The following is a 16,388-nucleotide window of genomic DNA, read 5'->3' as shown; positions in this document are numbered from 1 at the left end:
TATGGAGAGCATTAGGCAGTGAAAAGAGATGAAAGCCATTCAAAATGAAAAGGAAGAAATAGAGCTACACTTATTATGGCAGTATGTACACAAAAACTGTTAGAGATCATAAACTAAGCTATCAAAGTTATAGGGTAAGAGCAACAGACAAAAGCAAACAACAACATACAGATGGATAAGACACTCCAGGATAAATTGAACTGAATCGATGCAAGACGTGCACACTTAAATTACAATATATTGTCAAGGAGATCTAATGTCTTAGGGCATTCATAATGCTAATATAAAGTATCTAACACTGGGTAGTTTAAAAAGAATATGAATTGACTTCTCACAGCTTTGGAGGGTGGCAAATTCATGATCAAGATGCCAGAACGTTTGGTCTCTGGTGATGGTGTATTACTCAAATTGGTACTATAGTCATATCCTTATGTGGCAGTAGAAAGGAAATGCAAGCAAGAAACACAAATGAAACCACCCATGAACCCAGGTGTCAGGAAGAAGAGATTGGGAGGGTCATAGTTGAAGTCCAGCTCAGATAAAAAAAATGTTTAGGACTATCTAGGAGGAGATTGGTGGAAGGTTAGAGAGCAAAAGGTTGGAATACTGAGGGATAATGAGGACAGAGGAGATTAGACACATACTAACACAGATACTAAAACCCATGAAAAAGGAAGGAGAAGAGAGGAAGTAAATGAGAGTATGGTAGAAAGGGTGAATTTATTCAGGTATGCTCTGTGGATGCTCTGTTTAAAAAGTTAGTGAGTCCCCATCTTAACAAACTAGCTCTCTATTGTGGTTCACATCTGCAATCCAAGCTTTGCGGGAGGTGTAGATAGGAGGATCATGGTCCAAGGATAGTGTAGACAAAAACACAAGTTGACAAACAACTTAAGCAGAAAGGACAAGGGGCATGGTTCAAGTGGTAGAGCACTTGTCTAACAAGCATGGGTCTCTGAGTTCAAACAAAGCAAAAATGAAAACAAAGGCCTTAGCTAGTTCCCTTTGGCTATTGTATGAATCACTAATATGAGGGTAGAGCTTTTATAACTCAATCCCTTTCCAAGGGTCCTACCTCTGCAGGTTACTGTGATAGGAATTAATTTTCAACACATGGCATTTAGAGGAGGGTTATATCATAACACCTAAGTGAATTAATGCACAACCTTTATGATTGAAAGCCTTAACATTACTAAAAAGGTGTGCTATATTTCAAAACTATATATACATATATAAACAATATATATGTATACATATATATAAACAATCCTTATTTCAAAGTTCAACTTGCAGAAATGGCAAAACTACCCCTGCAATTCATTTGGAGTTATTGGAGATCCTTCTTAGTAAATAACCTTGAAAGAAAAAGACAAAATAGAATTCACTTAAAAAAAAATCTCAAGTCCCAACAGTATTGGAATTGGCTTATGGATACTGATCTAGATCAGTGGAGTATTATTCGGAGTCTAGAAATAAAAACCACTTTCCATGGCCAATTGATTTTGGATGATCACTGCCAAGCCCATTTGATAGGAAAGAAAAGTCCCTTCAACAAATGGTGCCAGGACAAGTGGTCAGCCACATTAAAAAATGAGATTGGATAAAGGCCAGGTAGGAGAAGCTCATAGCTAATGTATCTATAATAAAAACAAAACTGAAAGCTTTTCCTCTAAGGTCAGCAACAAGGCCAGGAAACTCATACTTACCCTCTCTTTAACATAATTCAAGAAGTCCTAGTCAAAGCAATTAGATGACAAAAATAAGATATATCCAAATCAGAAAGGAAGTAAAAGCTTCTCTGTTCACAGATGGCATCATCTTATATATAGAAAATACTAAAAACATCTACATGGGGAAATCTGTTAGAACCAATAAACTCAGTAAAGTTGCAGGATACCATAATGAACGTACAAAACCCTCTTGTGCTTCTACAGGTTAATGAGGAATGATTCAAATAAGGAATTATGGTAACATTCTCATTTATAGTACTATAGCAAAAACAAAAACAAAACACTGAGGGTAACTTTAGCCAAGGGAACAAAAGACATAATTTGGAAACTAGAAAACATTTCTGGACCCAATGAAGGAAGACACAAGCCAGTGGAAAGCTATTTCACATTCATGATTGGCAAAAGGAAATATGTGATGTATCTGAGCTATTGGTACCCAGCTTTAAAACGGGTGAGACAGAACCGCAAAAGTTGTTTTGAGTTGCATTTCCTTTACGGCCAAGGATGCAAGCATTTCCTCATGTGTTTATCTGTCATCTTATTTCTTCTGAGAAGTCTTCTTTATACTCCTTTGCCCATTTATTGATGTCAACCACATTTTTTTATTTTTATTTTTATTTTTTTATTGTGAAAATACTGTACAGAGGGGTTACAATTACATGGGCAAGATAATGAGTACATTTCTTATCAAGCATTGTAGCCTCCTCCTTTGTTTCCCCTTCCCATCCCTTCCCATCCTCTGCCCGCCTCCCCCCACCCAATCCTCCCTGCTACCCCCCCACCAAAGTTGTAAAGTTCATTTTTCAACATAACGACATGTACATCTCATTGTTGCAATGGGTCCACCTGTATCCCTATTTAAACGACTTGTTTTTCCCCTTCTCCTCCACAAATTATACCAACATCAAATACAGTGAAAGCAGGTCAACCACATTTTTTAAAGACAAGTTCTCACCATGTTACCTAGGCTGACTTAGAACTTAAGATTATCCTTCTGCAGCTTCCCAAGTGCTGAGATTACAGATGTACAACCATATAATACTAATATGTAAGATGTGAATTCATGAAGAGGTCATTAAACTTATTTTCTTCTGTAGAGAATGAGTGAAAAATTTTAACAGGTCAGCAACTAGGGGATAACATACAATATAAAGTACCTATGATACTATATTATTATTGTAAATAATGATATAGAAGAATAATATACAGAATAATAATGGGAGAAGAGGAATAAGCCAAATCCATCAGCTTAGTTACAGCTTTAAATAATGGTTTCTTCAAACTGAAAAGTAAGTAAATGAATTTTTCTTTGTGACATGTCAAGTCTCAAGTAAAATAGATACTTTAAAAATGGTGCAGGGTTTCATTGTTAAAATTGAACATAAATTAGGATCATTTGGGCAGTATTACAAGATTTATTTCTGTTAATCACACAAATGATTAAGTATCAAAACAACTTTTGAGGCTCTATCTCACCCGTTTTAAAGCTGGGTGCCAATAGCTCAGATTGGTCATCCTAGCTACCTAGGCGTGTGAGATCGGAAGAATCATAGTTTGAAGCCAGCCTGGGAGCATGATAGGTGTAGTCATGTCATGTGGGAAGCTGAGATTGGTAGCATCACAGTTGCAGGTCAGAGCAGACAGAAATATTCGAGAGACTCCATCTGTCTGGAGGAGGCTGGGCATGTTGGTATATCCTTATTAGCTATACTGAGAAGAAGCATCAAATAGATGGCTCAAGGTCCAGGATCATGCCCAAGCAGGAATTCGGATACTTTGTCAAAAATAACCAGTACAAAATAGAATTGGGAGCATGACTCAGTGGTAAACTCAAGGCCCCGTGTTCAAATCCTAGTAATGACCAAAAAAAAAAAAGTGTACAGTGTTCTTTTTTTAAAAAAAAGATTTTTTCATTTAATCTTTGTCATACTTTTCAATAGTGAGAAAGTCTTGTTTCTTTCTGTGCTGCTCTGTTTACTTGGTAAGGCTAATGACACAGGACTTGTCCATTTAAAGGTAAGACCTATAAATTCTTTCATTTTCCCCATGGTCTTTTTATGGTTGCTCTTAGACTTGGGTTCTTAAGTCACAGCCACTGTGTAAATTGTATTATGCTCCTATTACTTCTCTATCAGATTATTTTCTTTGAATGTTGTATCAGTTGAGCACAATGTCTCATACCTACAATCCCAACTCTACAGGAGACAGAGATTGTAAGGATCACAGTTTGAGGCCAGCGTGGGCAAAACATTAGTAAGATTTAATCTCAACAAATAAGCAGGGCATGATGGCATGTATTCACCTGTATATCCCAGCTATGTTGGATACATAAGAGGATCATGTTCTGAGGTTAGCCTGGATACCCTTTCTACAAATAACAAACAAAAAGTACCAGAGGCATGGCACAAAGTGTAGAGGTGCCTGCCTAACTATCAAGAAACCCCACGTTCAAAATAAACTATTTTCTTTAAACCCATGTCCAGCTTCCACAGAAGCAATACCCAGTCTAATATCACTGGCCTAGAATTTCAGAATGATAACCAACACCCGTGGAGCTGACAGGCTCCCAGTGATTTTTGCCTAAGAAATGCTCCTCCCATCCACCCTGTCCCAATACTCAAACATAGATAAAAGGTTTTGACACACCCAGTCACAGGGTCCTTGCATCAATCATTTCCACCAGTCACCAAGCCAAGCAGGACAGGTGCAACCCAGCACCCAGGGGTCATCAATTCCGAAGCACAGAATAACCAGTAGTGCTTTCAGAGACAGTTCTTGATCAGCTATGAGAAAACAGGAAGCTAGTCATAGTCAAGCAATGTCACCTTGTCAAAACCTTGCAAATGGAGCCAGGGAAAGCAATGAGAAAAGGGCTCCCACAAGTGCAAGGATGCAGATTAGTACAAGGAACACTTGCCTGACTGTGTATCATGAACCCAATTCAATAAAACATCTGGCTGTGATCATGACTCTTGAAGCTCATGGCTCTTACCTTGACATCAATAAGTAACCATTGACATGAATAAGCACACAACATTGTGTACAGCTTCCTTTGTCCCAGTGAAACATTAATCTTTCCTTTCTACTCTGGACACAGCCCAGGCCATCTTGTGCCAACATCTTTGCTGTTGTTTTATCCCAAAATCTACAAAGTTCCTTTATTGGGTGACCATGATCAAGATATATTGTATCCATAAACTGTTTTGTTAAATGGCAACTCCTTTAACTTCTGAAAGATTAAAAACAGTTCCTTTATTGGAAATGTACCATTTTTCCCCCTTAGATGTTGGCTTTGTAGTAACAGGGGTCAAAGATAAGCCATGATAATATCTCAGTGTTTAAGTACTGATCTTATTCAGATTGCCCTTTTCCCTTTCATTCCACATAAGGAAATATTTACAACTTCTTGGAATTAGGACTTGGATCTTTGGGTAGGGTAATTATTCAGATGGACACAGTATTAGATGGGAACTTTCTGCACTGTGTTTGAAAACGTTCCCTAAATCTATGATAATCATAAGATAAAGGCCATGATTTTAATGAGAACTAGAAATGTCATAAGAGGGAAAACATTTCCAAAAAGATAAAGTGAAAATTTGTTTTATACTCAGCACTGCTCAAAGACACCCTACCACATTCAAATTGTTATTGTAAAAAAAAAATAGATGTATGGCATCTAATTGTATACAGAAAAAGAAGATATGGTCAACACACCCTGTGGGTAGTTTCTTCATGTTATAGAGCTTCCTGTGGATAAAAATTAAAGCCATAAATATTACACACTGTATAAGCATATTGAGGGTGTATTTATTACCAACAGATATTACAATGTTTATATTTTATATTGGCATTTAGAATCATTTCAATTCATTATGTAATTCACACATAAGCAGTAATTTTCCAAATAGGATTATACATTAAACATTTATATAATCTCATACTTAGTTGCTTTACATGATTTACTAAGCAGTATTTATTTAACTTGTGTCTTGCCACTTAATGAGACATCATTTCAAAGTAGAAATTATGAGGTGATTACATGATGATGGGGATTTCCAGGAATTCAGTGCTTGAAAGTGGAGAGTATGCACTTCGAGTGAGAATATAGATAAAAATTATTTTGCAAATCAGAAAATGAATCGCAGTCCTTGAAATGCACTCCATGACTGGAAGATTTATGTATGGATGAGTCATTATGACTCTCAGTCAATCAGAGACTCCTAGCAACATCGCTGGATTTATAGCTTAATTTTATCCATTCATTTTTAACAAATAATCATCAAGAATCCTCAAAGAAACACACATCTATTTAGGTGTCGAGCAGGACTGTGTAAATAAAACACATAAAATTACTGTTGCTGTGACGTTTCAGTGCTGGTTGAGGATGATAAACAAGTGGATGAGTTATATGGTAGGGAATGGTGGTAGGATCTAGGAGGACCAGGACAGAATGAAGAGACTGGGTGAATTGGGAGGGGAGAGAGGCCATTTAATAGCAGTGGCCATGTCTGTCAAGAGAGGATAACATCTCATTAGGCAGAGACCTGAATGGAGTGAGGGAATATCACACAGAGGGACTGGGGAGGCAGGGTCTGCAGGTAGAATCAGGAAGAAATGTCAAGGACATTAGGATGAAAAAAAAGTAGAATGAAAGGCTTAGAAGCAGAGGCAAGATGATTTAATGAATAGCACACATACGAAAAAGGGATAAGTCATATAAAACAAGTCTTGTCTGGGGCGTGAATACAAGTAGGAGTGGTGGGGCTGAACCGAGAGGAGAAGGAGGCTGAGTAAGGACAAAATCCTATCAATGTGTGTGAAATGGAACACTGAAGCGTGTTGAGATTAGCTTGGGGAGTAGGGGGAGGAGGTATTAGGGAGGATGATGGAAGGGGTGAGTCTGATCAAGGCATCTTAGATGCAGATATGGGATGGGTCAAAATGAAATAACTCCCCCTTGTACAACTAATCAATGCCAATCAAAATGTAAAAACAAAGAATCAATGAACAACTTTAAGCGTTTCAAGCATTTTAGAATGAAAAATAGGGAACATTACATCTTAGATTTTTTTTCTTTAAGAGTGTGACTAGTACGCTGACAAGTTTTAAGCTTATTTTGCTTTTCATTTTTTTTAAATTTTACTGTGACTATTTTGTCCCTCCCGAAAAGAGTAAAATGAACACACAGATTCTACCAAATGAATTAGTCAAGGTATATAATTTATGTATTTATTTAATTGTAAAGGTGATATACAGTGGGGTTATGGTTATATAACTCAGGTAATGAGTATATTTCTCTTTGAGAAGCATCACCTCTTCCCTCATTTTCTCCCAAATTTTCCCTCCTGACCCCTCCTCCACAAGTTGTATAGTTCACTTTCAATATAATGTCTAGTGAGTATCACTGATACATTTGTTCACCTTTGTACCACCATTTCTGTGTCTCACTTTACCCTCACCAAAACAGATAAACTTACATACAAGGCAAGATGTCCAGAAACAAAATCAGCCACAGAGAAGGAAGAGAGAGAGAATGAGAGAAGAGAAGCAAAATAACAAAATCCTCTTACTTCAATTTCGTGGAGTTCATTTTGATAACATCATTTTATATGAATATAGGCACATAGCTATTGAAACTTTGTCATCTTCTCATAAGAATATCCTCCTTTGGTCTCACTGTGTGAATGTGTAGAGTCCTGTCTAATTTATTATGTCCAAGTATAATTATTTGTCTTTTACTATCTATTGTGTACTTTCAGATTTATAGGCACGTTCAAATTACCACATGAAGGAAACCATGTAACTTATGTTTCCTTGGGTCTGGCTTACTTTGCTAGATATATTTTTTCCAAGTCTGTCCATTTCCTTACAAATGGTGCAATAGCATTCTTTCTAATAGAAGCATAGAATTCCATTGTGTAAATATGAGGTAAATAATTTATTCTAGATATTTTATCTCTGTCTCTCTCCATAAAATGTACAACAATGGGAACATGTGCTTTCTTTTAAAATGTGAATTTTTCTAAGACTGTATTCTCAAGTTATATCTCTTAGAACAGTTACTCAACTGAAGAAAGTGACAATTTTAAGTTTACATTATAATTCCCCAGTGAATTATTTAAATTAACCCAATCTTCTGTCTTATGTATACACACTCTCTATCACAATAGTAATCAAACCAGAGACCAGAATAGGAAACGCAACCCTGAGGGTAGAAAAGAAACATGAAAGTTGAAGGCACCGTCGCATTTGACTTTAAAATATACAACAATCCATAGAACAAACCTAAAAATCAACACACAGACCAGTGGTAGGGAAGATAACCTGAGAATGAATGCATGCATGCAGGCAATAGATTTTTGACAAAGGTGCAGAGAACAGACACTGAAAAAAAACGTCACTTCAATAAATGGTGCAACCAACAACTTTTTTTTTGTCGGTCGTGGGGGCTGAACGCTGGGCCTGGGCGCTGTCCCTCAGCTCTTCAGCTCAACTCAAGGTTAGTGCCCTACCATTTGAGCCACAGCACCACCTCTGGCTTTTTTCTGCTTATGTGCTGCTGAAGAATCGAACCCAGGGCCTCATGCATGTGAAGCAAACACTCCACCACTGAGCCACCTTCCCAGCAACCACTTTTTTGAATGCACTTTTGACCTCCTTGTTCCTCAGGCTGTAGACCACAGGGTTCAGCATGGGGATGACCATTGTGTAAAACACGGATGCGATTTTGTCAGTGTCCATAGAGTGACTGGAGCTGGGTGGTATGTACATGAAGATGATTGTCCCATAGAAAAATGGAAACTGCAGCGAAGTGGGAGGCACAGGTGGACAAGGCTTTCTGGTATCCCACGGAGGAACTCATCTTTAGAAGATTGATGAATATGAGTAGGTAGGATACCAGGATAACCAGAAGGGCAAAAAAAGATATTGAAACTGGCTACATAAACACGAACCAGCTCATTCACATGTCTGTCGGAGCAAGACAGAGCCATGACGGCTGGGATATCACAGAAAAAGTGATGGACCACATTGGTCTCACAGAAGGAGAGACTGAAGGTTTCCCCAGTGTGAAAGGAAGCATTCAGGAAACCTCTGACATAGCAACCTACAGCCAGACATATGCACACAGTTGATGTCATGGTGGTGGTGTAATGCAGGGGTTTGCAAACAGCTGAATAGCGGTCATAAGCCATTACCGCCAAGAGTAAATTTTCCACACTGGCGAAGCTTCCGAAGAAGAATGTCTGAGCAGCACAAGCATGATAGGAAATGACTTTGCTTCCTGTAAGGAGTCCAGCCATGGCTGTGGGAGTGACAGCTGAGGAATAGCAAAAGTCTGCCAGAGAAAGATTACCCAGGAAGAAGTACATGGGGGTGTGGAGACGAGAGTCCAAGAGAATCAGCAGGACCATCCCCAGGTTCCCAACGACATTGATGAGGTAGATGAGGGTGATCATGATGAAGAGAGGGACTAGTAGTTCTGGGACATTGGTTAGCCCCAGCAGGATGAACTCTGTCACCTCTGTTCTGTTCTCCATCAGTGTTACTTAGGCTGTGGCTTCAATGACTGCAATGACATGGAAATATTTGGATAGAAATAGGCATCATTTTATTGTGGTCATACCGTGTGTTTCAATATTCTTCCGAAACAAAGCATGAACATCAGCAAAACTGTGCACTAATCATCTCTAGAACCTCAGACTGTCTAGTGAGAGAATCTTTCTGGATCACATCTGCATTTAAAAAACATTTATCTAGCTTAAATTGAGATTTCAAAATCTTTTCTTAGGGTTATATATTTTATTTTTAAAAATGCTATTTCGGTACTTGGAAAAATTTTAGTTTACGGTTCCTCCCTTTTTTAAATAAGTTTTTTATTGTGAAAATGCTGTACAGAGGTGTTAGTTACATGAGCAAGATAATGAGTACATTTCTTATTAAGCATTGTTGCTTCCTCCTTTGTTTTCCCCCTACTATCCCTTCCCTCCCACCTCCACAACTACACCCCCCCACTAAATTGTAAAGTTCGTCTTCAACATAATGTCTTGTATATCTCATTGTTGTAATGGGTCCACCTGTATCCCTATTTAAACAATTTGTTTTTCCCTTCCCCTCCCCAAATGATACTGACATCAAATACAGTGAAAACAGGGGTTATGCCATGGGGGAGGGACATAAAAAGCAACAAAAAAATCACATGGTACCTTATAAATACATAGAAACAATAGCAAGAAAGAAAACACCATTTGTATACCTATCTTGAGGTTCATTTTGCTTAAGATAATCTTATCTGGCCTTTTCTGCTTGTCCCAAACATATACTAGTTATTGCAAATAAGGGAAACCATGGGACCTATGTTTCTTTGGGCCTGGCTTACTTCACTTAATATAATTTTTTAAAAACAACATTGAGATTCCTCCTCAACCCAGTTAGAATGGCTATAATCAAGAACTCTAATAACAACAGATGCTGGAGGGGATGTGGACAGAATGGAACCCTACTGCATTGTTGGTGGGAGTGTAAAGTTGTTCAACCAATTTGGAAAGTAGTATGGAGGTTCCTCAAAAGACTCCACATAGAGCTCCCCTATGACCCGCAATCCTACTTTTGGGCATTTACCCAAATGATCACAAACAAGACCATACTAAATCTACCAGCACAACTATGTTTATTGCAGCATTATTTACCATCGCTAAGATATGGAAGCAACCCAGGTGCCCCTCAGTAGATGAATGGATCAAGAAAATGTGATACACACACACACACACACACACACACACACACACACACACACACACACACATACAGGAATTCTATGCCTCTATGAAAAAGAATGAAACTACCCCATTTGTTAGGAAATGGAAAGACTTGGAAAAAATATATCAAAATCTTAACAAAATATTCTAGATGAAGGCAGTGAGATTAATCTGTCAATCATTCAATCTTTTCTTAGCATGGTGAATTCCTGGTTGCTAATGTGCCAGGAACTGTTCTAGGCCCTTTTCTATCAGTTTATCAAGCTGAATAGTTATTACTTCTGTATGAATTGAATTGTGAGGGTTGTAATATAATTGTAGCCACTCAGAAATACAAGTTAGCAGTCCAGCTTTGGTCCCAGGTGGAGTGGTTAACTACTACATTCAATGAATTTAAATCAATTTGTAGTAGAACTGAGTTCAATTGAACTTAACTCAATTTATACTTACTAACGTTCTCCATTATTCTAAAGTCAGTATTTGAGGTTTTCCATGAATTAAATGAGGGATACTAAATAGAAGATGTGGTGAGATGGCTGGAGCAGGAGGAACTGCTGTAACCAGCAGAGACAGCTCTGACTTTAGGTACAGAGCTTGGGTACTGGGAAGGACTCATTTCAGCCTTACCTGTACAACGACAGCCTCCTCATTCTAATGTAACATTTTCTCCATGTGTAGAATTCAGATGGTAGTGAGGTATTTTTGTCAGAATGAAATAAGATACTATACTGATCACGAATAAAGTGCTGCATGTTCGGTTCATCCAGACAATTGCTCGCTGATGGCTTGTGAGTGTCTGGGAAAGGAAGTACCAACATGTAGGGCTTCAAGTGTGGATGAGTTTCAAGTCCTTCCTTCCATTCTTTTTCCTTTGCTAGTGGACAGACACTATGTGCACCGAGATTTTCTGTGTTTCTTCCCCTTCTCCCATGATTTACACTGTTCCTAAACTGCCCAAATCTACAGAGACTTTATTTGTCCTCTCTCCACTCCATCACCCAATAATTTACACCGTGTCCATGCTCTCCACATGTGACTGATGCTCTGGACAACCCCCAGGAGCCGGTCCTGTGCTTCATCCCCACATTTAGCTCCAGTTGAACGAGTGTTCTTTTTCTCATTTGCTATCATTCCATGGCTGAGTCAAAGTTAGTAGGGGTTGGGAGTTTCCAGTTTGTTTAGCTTATAGCTCTGCTTTTGTGGACAAAAGCAGAAGGCTCTAAAGTTCAGAAGATTCTAAAGTTGAATCTATGGCAAGGTAGGACCAAGATGCTAAAATCTTTTTGTTTGAAGTTGCTTTGGAAGTCTATCTAGTACCTAGTAACTAATACTCCATATTGTTTTATTCATTTTCCTTTTACAACTCCACGATATAAGTCTAATCCACCAGGTCTTTATGTGTATCCATTTTCATCATAGATTCTGCTCCAAAACACATGATAAGAGCTTTATGTATAAATGCACATGTTACTGTGTATGGGTGCATTTATTGCCTAGATGTATGTAGTTTGGCACTATTTTCATTTTTTCTTATTGCTATTAAGGGAACTGATAATTTTGAAGCTAAGTAATATTTTACAATTCTATGGGTACATTTAGGAAGAGTCAATATTTAAATGCAACTTAATCCTAAGTAAAAGCTTGTCCATGTAGCCACATGATTGTATTTGTAGATGAACAATACTTATGAGATCAAGGGATGAAGGGGGAGAGTGTTTAAATTCAGGTCAGATTCTGATGATTCATTAGGTCCACGTAGTATAAAGAAGAATCATTAGCCAGGTGCACACAAATAATCAAAGCACTTGGAAGGTAGAGGTAGGAAAATTGTGAATTTGAAGGCTAACCTAAGCTTCATAGAACTTACCTCAAAAACAAACATGGTTCAAAAAAAATGTACTCATTACATGACATGTAACTATAACCTCACCTCTACAATAAGAATAAAACATAAAATGCTGAAACAAGGATACAGGTTGACTCATTGTAACAATGAGATGTACAAGACACTATGTTAAAAATGAACTTTATAACTGGGTGGGGGAAGGGAGGAATTGGGAGGTAGGGAGGGACGGGATTCTGGGGGAAAACTAAAGTGGGGGTAACAATGCTCAATAGGAAATGTACTCATTACCTTACTCATGTAACTGTAACCCCTCTGTACAGTATCTTTACAATAAAGAATATTTATTAAATTAAAATTATAAAGAAGGCGCTGGAAAGGTGGCTCAGTGGTAGAGCACTTGCCTTGCATGCATGAGGCCCTGGGTTCAATTCCTCAGCACTACATAAGCAAAAAGAAAAAAGCCGGAAGTGGTGCTGTGGCTCAAGTGGTAGAGCGCTAGCCTTGAGCTGAAGAGCTGAGGGACAGTGCCCAGGCCCAGAATTCAGGCACCATGACTGGACCCCCCTCTCTGCAAAAAAAATAATGTATAAAGCAAAACAACAACAAAGAAGGACCATGCTACTCTGTTTTTATTTCATTCTTTTTGTTTTATCTCCAATAAGAAATACCCAGGGAACAAACTAAAATTGTCACCTATTTAACCAGTGTATCACCAATATTTTTGGCTTATATTAAAAAAACTCATCAATATAATGTTTTAGTAGTATCACCAAATGGTTTGCTCTCAGAACTTAAGCATTTCTATACTTTAGGCTCACCTTGGTGTTTTAGAATCATGTTCAGCACTTCAATTCCTGTCCTAAGCTCATAGAAGGAGTTGAGAGAGATGCATATACTATACTCATTTGTATGGATTGCAGTTCCCACTGTAATTGGTACCTTGAATAGAAGCTTACCTTGTTCCCTGGAAACAAATGCTAGTCCTGTGCAATGAATTTGAAACCAGTAAGTTCTCCCACAGAATAATGTGTTGTTGGAGTAGCTCTATTGAAGGTTATGGCAAAGGGGTCTAAGCTCGTTGAGACAGGGAAATGTAAAGAAAACGTGTCTCACATCTCATTTAAGTCCTGAATCTATCATGAATCCTATGTACTTGGAAGACTCACCGCATCCCGTTTTAAAATAAGATGAAAAAGATGTTCCCTCAAACACACCCATGGAATTGTGTTTGTAAATAGCAAATAAAGCAAAATCTACAAAACAGCATGCCGGGTGACTTATTGTTACTACTACTACTACTGCTACTATTATAAAATCACTTAATATAATTTTAACCCTGTGAGTATTTTTCTTCACCATGACTCGTAGTGTATCTTCAAGCTGGAACAAGACTTGCATGTAATAATAGAGCTTGACATTCAGATAAATGTATCAGGAGCACACAGCTCCATGTGTTTAGCGGGAACATCTGCTCCCTCTAAAATAAAGTTACTGGCATGAAGCTGGACTTCAGAGACCAATGCATGCAAACCAGCAGGGAATTCTGAATAAGAGACAGCGTACTTCATCCCACTTTGCGAGAGAAGAAGCAATTGCACTTCCTATGGGAGTCAGCTGAGTGTATTTTAAATTTGTGTGCACATAACTTTGAACTGCTTGTTATTTATGATTTTTAATCTTCAGCTTAAATGTAAATGACGAAATGTGCTACGGATACTTTTTAGTGTGCAGCTCTAATATTTGGCCAAATGTGAATTCATTAACTAATACAGCCCATCACAATATATTTACTCAATCTTTATGGCCAACTTAATCACTCTTACAGCTCCTGGAAAACATTACAAATTTATTTTCACATATTTTTGCCTTTTGCAATAATGTCCTAGACTAGAATCCCAGAATGTGTAACCTTTTAAAAATATTTATTATCTCTTAAAAGTTGTACAAAGGGGTTTAAATTCAACACGTCAGTTTGGGAGTACAACACATCTTGATCAGTGTCATCCTTCTCCACATTTCCCTCCATCTCTCACAACCCCACGCATCCCCTCCATTTTCCTAGTTCCATTTCCATACGCATACATTGAATGTAATGATTGCATCCACTCACACAGAATACGTAGTCTTTTGTCCTGACACTCATTTTATCATAACATATCTGCCATCCATCAGTTTTGCTTCCTATTTCAGTAGTGAAATCTTCTAATTGAGAAGTAATTTCCATTTCTGTGTTAGGGAAATTTATGCTAGTTCTATTTTTGGTGATGGCAAATAAAATTTATCTTACTCTATACTTCCCTCCTTAATAGGAAACATAGCTGCTTTCCTGGATCAAAGGTTTCCTAGGCATCTGGTCAGATCCTGTTGTTAGGACTCTAGTCTAATTCTTTCAGAAAAATATTCCTCTTCTGAGATTATCTAGTTTGTGGCAGATGCAGCTTTCTTTCTGTATCTACATGCACAATGATTCCAGCTAGAAATGTACGTGGTATGAAGATTACTTTATTCCTTGCAAAGAACTACTGAGATTCTTGAATTCTGCACCATATATCTGAAACCTTTGCTGTAGAAGAATGAGTAAATTCTACAGGAGAGCTATTTCTTAAATACAGGCAAAAGTGTTTCCTTGAAATTGTCTATTACCTTCTGCTAACCACAGTTTATTTATTTGTGAAACAGACTTAGACGTATTATGTCTAATACATCTTAGCATCATGAAATCAGGAAGAGTTATGTAAGGACTATGAAAAGCATTAATTAAACAATGGGCTATTGTTTAAGCCACATTGCATATCTTCAATACATATAAACCTGGAAATGGTAGCGATTATCAGGATGGAATGTAGAGAAGGTAGGCAGTAATCCGCTGGTTTCAAGGTGAGACATTTTGTAGCTTTATTATTTCTAGCTTTTTTGTAGCTTTATTATTTCTGTGTTCTTACATTCTATGTTTGTTCTCACTCTTTTTTTTAAATCTCCTGTTAATGGTGTTGCCAGATGCTCTGCTTTGAACCCAGGGATTTCTCTGGCTTAATTTCTATCTGGCAAAGCACATTTTAACTTGTGTCTTTTACCTTATTTAGACTCATTCTTACTGTAATGGTTGTTATCTTCTCTAGGCCCTTCCATGTATTAGCTGACATAACAGGGCTTCCAATGAATTGTGCTTGCCAAAAGTTTACCCGCTCTGGACAGGATCTGCTTTAATTAATTTATTTTATTTTTAGCAGTTGTTATGTTTTACGAACACCGTATTGCCCATGTGGGATTGGCCCAGATAATATCATCTCAAAATACCCAATTTAATCACTGTGCACAGTTCATTTTACCATGTAATGCAACATAATCTTAGGTATCAGGGACTAGAATGTGGATATTTGGGGGGGATCAACATTAAGCCAGCCAAGCTCAGGGTTTTACTCATGGTAAGCAACCACTGTGCCACTCCTCATGCCAATGTTTCAGAGAAAATAGTCAAAGTGATTAAGACTGCAGAAATGCATAGAAAAATGCAATTTCCTCATGATTTCAACTATAGCTCTTTACCCAAAGAGAACATTGACTATAAAAAGCTTACCTCGATCTTTGAAAAGAAGGGAAACTCACTCTTAAAATTGCGAGTGTCTGAAAGCAGAAATTCATCACCAGAGAAATCCTCATGCACTTATCTGTCCCACATTCGTTGAGATCTCGAGCAGGAGAGAAGGAGGATGAACGCAGAGCTTGGGAGGCTGGACTTAGGTCTTTTATGTACTGCACAGGGTTCTGTGTACTTGAAAGTAATTTACCTTACTTGAGCTCAGGTTCTTCACTTGTGAAATGAGAAATGATAGAGGTATCTGTACTGCGGCTTCACAGAATTGTCTCTATGGAGAGCAAATGAGGACGTGCCTTTAGAGATCTCAGTAAAATGTTGTCTTCTTCAGAAAACAGTTTACTGCTTATCTCATTGCATTTTCTGTGCAGTGAGTGTGATACTAGAAACCCTCCATCAAGTGAAAGCAAGTGTGTGCGCTAAAACTATTGGCACTCACTTTGATAAATGGTGAGCAAAGG

General features: G+C 37.9%; 1 pseudogene; it reads right to left on the bottom strand.

Moving 5' to 3' along the window:
• Positions 1-7,454: 7,454 nt before the first annotated feature.
• Positions 7,455-9,271, bottom strand: LOC138833551 (olfactory receptor 5B3-like; annotated as a pseudogene).
• Positions 9,272-16,388: the final 7,117 nt, after the last annotated feature.

Source organism: Dipodomys merriami, unplaced genomic scaffold (genome assembly GCF_024711535.1).
Source record: "Dipodomys merriami isolate MVZ:Mamm:240054 unplaced genomic scaffold, mDipMer1.0.p SCAF_21, whole genome shotgun sequence".
Taxonomy (NCBI): Eukaryota; Metazoa; Chordata; class Mammalia; order Rodentia; family Heteromyidae; genus Dipodomys; species Dipodomys merriami.
The sequence above is the reverse complement of the archived record's forward strand: the minus strand, read 5'-3'. Positions and strand labels throughout refer to the sequence as shown.